The sequence below is a fragment of the Zingiber officinale genome, unplaced genomic scaffold, assembly GCF_018446385.1.
Source record: "Zingiber officinale cultivar Zhangliang unplaced genomic scaffold, Zo_v1.1 ctg136, whole genome shotgun sequence".
Lineage (NCBI taxonomy): Eukaryota > Viridiplantae > Streptophyta > Magnoliopsida > Zingiberales > Zingiberaceae > Zingiber > Zingiber officinale.
Genome location: NW_024589832.1, coordinates 272,168 through 280,594, shown reverse-complemented (window position 1 = coordinate 280,594; position 8,427 = coordinate 272,168).

The window sequence follows — 8,427 nt, the reverse complement described above, 5'->3', positions numbered from 1 at the left end:
GATTGATAAAATCGGTTCAAGAATCGATTGAACTTAAGCTTTGAAAGAAAAGCTGTCATTGAAGGACACAAACCAAGGCACATCTCAAAGAGGTCGCGAACATGGAGGATCTCGAGGGCAGGGCCAAGGTTGAGGTCGTGGTTATGGAAGAGGTGGACGAGGTGACAAAAACACCTCATATAATAATGAGAGGAGTCAAAACTTCGATCAAAGAAGAAGTCGTGGAAGAGGTAGAAGTTGTGGAGGCCATCAAATGAGGTATGACAAATCTGAAGTTGAGTGTTTTACTTGTCATCGTCTTAGCTACTATTCTTGGGAATGTAGAAATAATATGGAGGAGACAAATAATGATGCGGACAAAAATGATGCAAAAGAAAATTTGGGCCTTACTTTGCTTCTAGCTTGCAAAAATGATAAAGATGAGAATGAGAGCACATGATATCTTGATTCCGGCGCAAGTAGCCACATTTGCAAAAGGAGAAATTTGTTCGTGGAACTTGATGAATGAATCGATGGAGATATAACTTTTGGCGACTCTTCGAAAGTTCAAGTGAAAGGAAAAGGTACGATTTTGATTAATTCGTTCAAAAGATGGGAGTCATCAATTAATTTCCAATGTGTTTTATGTGCCGGCCATGAAGAGTAACATTTTGAGTTTGGGCCAATTATTGGAAAAGAATTATGATATTCACATAAAAGATAAATACTTGGCGTTGAAAGATGATAGTGGAAGATTGCTTGCTAAAGTGCCCATGACAAAGAACCGAATGTTTTTGCTAAATATTCAAAGTGATGTTCCTATGTGTTTGAAATCTTGTTTCAAAGATTCATCTTGGCTATGACACATGAGATTTGGGCATTTGAACTTCGATGGGCTGAAAATGATGAGGAAAGGAAGAATGGTGAAAGGATTGCCTTCCATAAACCATCCTAATCAACTTTGTGAAGGATGTCTTCTTGGCAAGCAAGCGAGAAAAAGTTTTCCCAAGGAGTCTTTAACAAGGGCTCAATATCCATTGGAGTTGATACACTCGGATGTGTATGGACCAATCAAGTCATCATCACTTGGTGAGAATAATTACTTTTTGCTTTTCATTTATGACTATTCTCGGAAAACTTGAGTGTATTTTTTAAAGACAAGAACAGAGATGTTTAGAACCTTCAAAAGGTTCAAATTAATGGTAGAGAAACATAGTGGCTATCAAATCAAAGTTTTTCGGTCGGATAGAGATGGAGAATTCACATCTAATGAATTCAAAGTTTTTGTGAAGAAAATGACATTCATCGTCCCATAACGACTCCATACTCACTACAACAAAATGGAGTGACAGAGAGGAAAAACCGAATTATTCTTAACATGGCGAAGAGTATGCGCAGAACAAAATGCTGGTGATTGCTATAGAATAAAAATTACATTTGAAGAAGAAAAAAAGATTTTTCTATTGCATCCATCTTGAATATGTACAGAACAATATTAAAAAAAACAAAAGTATAACAATTGCATCCATCTTGGTGGTCTGGAATCTGGATGTCGTCGGGGAGAAGAATTGCATGAAGATTCGTCCCGTTTGTACGTGAGTGGCAGATGAGAGGTAAGTCCTTTGATCCCCGCCCTTCATTTTGACTAGTTTATTTTGAACCCTTCGATTAAGGGCTGCTGAACCAAGCTCACTATTTGAACCAACCTCAATTGAACATGGACCAAATTGAACCTGACTTCGTTTGATTTAAATCACATCAGTTGAGCTGAATTAGCTCTCCTAATAGAGTATTTATAATTACATTTTAAAATAAGTAACATTGATAAAATGTCATTGAAGGTTAATGAAAAATTAGAAAAATAATAATGGTGAAAAAAATTCATCCTTAAAGGTTTTGTAATAACGATGGTAGAAAATCTCGTCATTAAAGGTATGATATTAACTATCAAAAAAAAAATACGATCGTTGATGATAAATCATCAATGACGGGACAAAATACCATTGCTAATGCATATACATCAATGATGGATACTAAAGTCCGTCGTTGTTGAACCACTAATAATGAGGGTATTTACTACCGTCGTTAATATTATCATTAAAAATATTTTTTTTAATAGTGATAGTATTTTGTAATTATTTTCTTATTTACTATTTCTAATAACTTGAAACATATTTTATTACTTTCGGTTTTAATTACATATTTTATTTAATTTGTTTTTATCTAATTAAGTATGGATTTAATTGAGTTTTGTATTTAGTTGAGTATTTTCTTAAGAAATAATTTTCTAAAAGGATTTTTAATTAAAGGTTTTTAAAATAATTTTGAAAATTTTTTAAAAGGGTTTTAAAATAATTTTTATAAGAATTTTTAAAATATTTTTTAAAAGAATTAATAAAAGGTTTTAAAAATAATTTTTAAAGGATTTTAAAATAAATTTTAAAAGAATTTTTAAAAAAAATTGTTAAAAAAATAATTTTTTAATTTAATCAAGATTTTAGATTAATTTTTTAAACTTTAATTAAGATTTTAGATTTTTTTTTAAATTTAATTAAGATTTTAAATTTAATTAACTTTTAATTTAATTTATGATTTCAATTTAATTAAGACGCATATGGGAAGAGTCATTTTAATTGGATTTTATCCGTTCCATATTATTCAGGAATAATAATAATTATTCTTACCCTTTAAATTAGTATTATTCCATTCCTATTTTCAAACCCTAAACCTAACGCGAACCATGGAATCATGGATCGCAGCCGTCGCCTAGCCGTGGCCAGCCTCCGCGTTGCCGTGGCCTTTGCCGCCTTCGAAGCTTCCGCCGAGGCAACTGACGAGCGCGTTTACGACTTAGTTGCCGCCGCCAAGGCGGCAGCCGACCAAGCGGCCTACGCAGCCGACCAAGCGGCCTACGCAGTTCACTTCAATCCAGCTGCCGCCGCGGCCTATGCAGATGCCGCATTGGCCTATGCAGCTGTCGCAAAGGCCTACGCAGCTGACATGCCCGTCGGTGACCCAGCTGCTGCCGTCGTCGACGGGGACAACCCCGCCGCCGCCGACCCCGTCAACAACACCCCGCAGACCCCGCCGCCACTGATCCCGTCAATAACCCCCATGCCGATACCGTCGCCGCTGATCCTGTCAACACCCCCCTCCCCCGCTGATCCTGTCAACAACTCAACCCCTATAAATTGGTTTATAGTAGTTACTTTATTGTTCTTGTTCTGCTTATATATAGAAAAATATTAATTTTTAGATTGTTAGCACCATTACTCTTTTGTTTTCAGAATTTCTTTAATTGCAAGATGCTTGTAGCTCCCTTTTTTATAATGATATAGTTGTTGAATGCTAGATTGATTCATGGGAAACTTAAATTGCTATCATTAAGTTTCGATGAAAACACAGAGTATATTCGCTGCTTGTGATGCTGCTCATGTAAGCATGCATGTAATTAATATATACATATGATATTACTAAAATGTCTATATATATGCATGCATGTATATATTCTGGCTGACAGGGATGTTTAAGCATTATTTTGAAACTGAACCAGTGGCAGGTAAGTCAATATTTTAGATTTAGTTTTCTGTCATATGGTGGTCTATTATCTATATATGGTGGCAAAAGACGAATACGCTCATCTCCAACGCCTCCGGCAACTTATCCCAGGATCAACACGGAGAAGGTAAATCACGAGCGGTCATGATGGTTTATACATGAGTTAATTGGTAGTTGCATTAAAGTCATTGCATTCAATTTGGGGCTGATTGTTTGCACAATTGTTTTACTTTATTAATTTCAGAGCAAATCATGATAACCGACCGTGTTATATAAATTTAAATAGATTTACTTTTTAAATCATGATGTGGCTGGATGCATAAATGTTGGTGACATTTTGCAGGTAAAGATCATTTCCACATTTCTCAGTTCTGAGAATAGGGTAACCTTTCCATTAAAGGATCCAGAAAGTTATTTTTTACTTACTGGGGTATCCCTCAATTTTCATCAGATCCTATCTGTTTTATTGTTCATCCCTGTCTGTTTGTGTTCATTTGTGAAGTCCTCTATTGCCAAAATTTCATTGTGACTTTGTTCATGGTATGTGGTTTTCCTAAAAAAAAAATTCATTGTGCATTAACCACAATTAAAAAAAGTTTAAACCCATCAATGTCGGTCCCAAGTTTGAATGAAAAAAGATGAGGGTTACGCGTTAGGTTGTCAGCCACCATTAACTTTCAGACAAATGTTCAATGAATGGATATATCAAATTATTGTGCTAATGCTATGTGCTCCGAAAGGAACACTAGCATTATAGGGTTTGATTGCAACGTCTTGACAAGATAGTTACAATCTCCATTAGAATTTGAGTTAGTATTAAATATGTAAGAGTTTTCACATCATAAGTTGAGTAATAACAAATATTATAAAAATTATCTAATTTGGAACATGAAATCTAGGAACACTCACTAGTAAAACAATGGAAGTAGTAGATACGATGATTAATAAAAGAATTAATATTTTGTATATACAAGAGACAAAATGGGTAGGAGAAATGACAAAGATGATAGAAAATTCAGGATTTAAATTATAATACATAAGGAGTAAAATAAGAAATGAAGTAGGTATTATTATCAATAGTTCGTTAAAAGATAAAATATTAGGAATAGTTAGAAAGGGAAATATGTTATATCTTAAGACAGTGGTGGTGAAGGAAACTATTAATGTAATTAACATATATATACATCTCAATTAGGATTAAATGAACACCAAATCTAGATTTTATGACAACTTAAATGCGGTATTACAAAATATTTCATTAATCAAAATAATTTTAATAGGTGATCTAAATGGATATATAAGAGTGAAAAATGAGGAATAGATAGGGTGCATGGTCATCATTAGTTAAAGTTGTATTATGTTTTCATTTAAAAGACCACTTTACTAATTTCTGTTTTTTTAATTTATCAGATTGACTTTTTTGAAAATATACGATTTTTCATTCTAATTAGTTGAGAATATGACAATGTTGTAAATCTCTAATTTCAATGAACTAAAGACCATTATCTCAACATGTGACATTGCTGGAACTTATGAATAATAAAAGTTCAAGATCACATTTGATATTGTCAATTATCATTGAAAGTATCAATCTTCAAACTCAATCTTTTGCTGGAGGAAAGGATTATTCTTAAAGTCATGAGATTGATTCACATTTTGTTTGAAATTTTCAAATATATCGCAAACACTAATCAACAATTCAATTTTTCTACACTATATATGCTTAGAGCATACTTGAGTCATCATATTATAGTTTTCTAAAAGTTGTATTAATCTTTATAAATATGTATTCCATAATTTTATTTATATTTTCTATCTGCATCTTATAATTTTTAAAGATTAGTGTTAGAAATGAAGTTATAAAATATCTTTGTCAAAGCAACTAAAAGCATAATCTTGTTATCACATTGTCATGTTGAATTTAACTTATCTTGATTCTTATTGTTATTAATTTTGCTGTCCTTGATTTTTTTCCGCTTACTTTAAAGTTTAGTTTTGTGGACCTTGCTAGTTCGAAAAGGGTTAACAAGTCTAGTTCTTCATGAAACCAATTAAAAAAAATCCCAAACTATCAACAAGTCTGTCATCTTTCGCTTGTGTGATCGTGTTTCATATTCAGATAGACAATATATATTATACTAAAATCATAAGCTCAATGATTTTGAGTGATTCTCTTGGTGGCAATGGGAAGACTAATGTTTGTGAATGTAACTCCAACAGAGTCAAACTTGGATTGGAGTTATAATAATTCCATAATGTAGTTATGCGGCAGGTGGGGCGGTCTTATTTCTTATGAATTTTCTAATAAAAATTATATTTTTAAAATTTAATTTTTTTTCGTAAAGTAATTTTTAAAACTCTTCCAAGAAAACATTTTTAAATTATTTTTACTATTATTGAATCTTCTATCAAAAATATTAATTTTTAATATTAAATTTTTTTGAACATGTCATTTTTGAAAATTTATTTTTTCTGACAAAACAATTACTCTATTGCACTTTCAAATTTTTTTTCAAAATTTGTTGAACTAGAACTATTTTTAACGCAAATTTTAACGAAAATATCTTCTTATATAAAAATAAATTTATTTCTTCTTAAATTAATTTTAATTTTTCATCAAAATTTTATACTGTTTTAGATATGTATGTTTACTGTTATACAAATTTTTAGAATTATCCCACATATTAAAATATATTTTCAAATAACTTTGTTTAAAATGATTTATAAATTGTAAAAATCCAGATTTTTTAAATTTAAAGTTTATGATTTTTTTTGGATGATAATCACTGTATTGTTATCCTTTAGACTTTATTTTGAATTTATTTCTAGTAATACCCCTATTTTTAATGTGATCAAAGGGAGAGAACTAGAGGCAAAGTCTAGGAGGAGGGTACATCTTGATTTTTTGGACATTTTTTAATTGCAAAGTTTATACTAATTACCTTACTGCTATTTGATTTTGGTTTACCCTAACTTAACTTGGATTGCTCACATCAAAAAGGGAGAAATTATAAATATCCCGTGATAGTTTTGATGTAATCAACCAAGTCAAAGTTAGGTTATGTTGTCTGTTTAAGTGTGAAGGAACATAGGAGCATAGAAAGTCGAGCGAAAAATGCAACTAGCGAGAATGACAGCACAGGAGAGAGTTGATGGGCTCGGTACGTCGGAGGGACAAGGCGCTGCGGAAGAGTACGTTGGTGAACAACAAGGAGGCATCGGCGTTTTAGAGGAATAAGAAGTCGGAGCCGAAGATTGCTCATGAAGGCTGAAAAATGGATTTGGATGAGCCCTATTCTGGATGGCCAAAATCACCCAAGTGAGCGGAGCCGGAGCGAAAGACCCGGACAGAAAGTCAACATAAAGTTGATTGGCATCCGAGCGCCCAGAGCTACTCCGGGCGCTCGGACTAGTTTAGTCCAGCCGGGGCGCCTTGGCGAGGCGCCCCTGTGCGAAGGCGATCCGGGCGCCAGGAGCTATTCCAGGCGCCCGGACCATAGAGATTTATCCAGATTGAGTTGTTGCGATCCGTTGCACCGTGAATAAAGTTTTATTCACACCAAGACACCTTAAACCCTTTCAGGTACCCAGAGCAAGGCTATAATGATCTCAACACTGAAAACAACACACTCTATACTCTAATTCTATTTCTGTTTTAGTTTACGAGTTTAATTTCCTTGTACAAGTTTTCACCACCTCCGACGTTTTGTTCAAGAAGGAGATTTGTCTATTGAGCCGACTTTTTTTGGAGTAGCAATTCTCTGATTATCATCCAAATAAAAACTCTTTTGTCTCGTACTTGTTTCATTTTATTTTTTATTGTTTAAAGTGTGTAATTGTGTTAAACCCAGATTGTTTGAGAAAAGTAATTTTTTTATTTTATATTGTGCAATATAATTCACCTCCTTTTGTTGGCCGCCAAAGGACCAACAATGATATTTTGTTTGTTGGTATAATTTTTCTAAAGCTTTTTTAGTGAAATTGGACTAATTTATCTTAATAATAGCTTCATGTGCGATTTATAAGTTTCTGGATATGAAAAATATGGTTTAGAATGTTTTCAAAGGCTCCGTATGTTTGTTTAGGTGTTTAAGGGTTTTCTTTTATTATCGAATAAAATTTCTTTCTTCTAAAAGAAACCTCTTTCTTTGTCAATATAATTTCTCATCTTCTTCAATCGGTCCACAAGATAATCATTATTTTAACCGGTGTAATTTGGCCGTGAGAATATTGTAGCAGTGGCAGCGGTGGTTTTAATTTGCTCCAAATTAGAATTTTCCACTGTAAACTCTTGATCGCATCCGGTGTTTGTGATTTTATAATGTTCACGATTATTTCATATTACTTAAACCGTATGCTAGCAGCTGTGGCATTAGAGATACATATATGCATATGAAACTTATGGAGTCGTACGTTTGGAAATATATTTGAACCATATATCGATCTATTTGACCAATTTGAACTCCTTAAACTAATCTCATTAAAGATAAAAGATAAACTATATTACAACAATTTTAAGACTACATGTGCAATATATATATAATTAACAAACAATATCTGATAAAATTAAGGTAAAAGATATTAAAAGATAATTATATAACTTAGTAATATATTAATATTTATTAGAGGAATTAATTTATAATGTATATCAATCATGATTTAATTTCCTATATTGGATTTGTAAATATTACGAGATAACAACAAATTTCATTAGACAACTAATTAGGTTTAGAATATTTAATTAATTATTTACTATGATTGGGAAATCAACCCAATATTATCTCGTATTTGTAAATATATCTTATTTTTATAAAGAAAAAGCAAATCAATATTATTCTAAATTAAATCTTCCTATTTTTCTACAATCATAACGATTTCCATTGTCAGTTC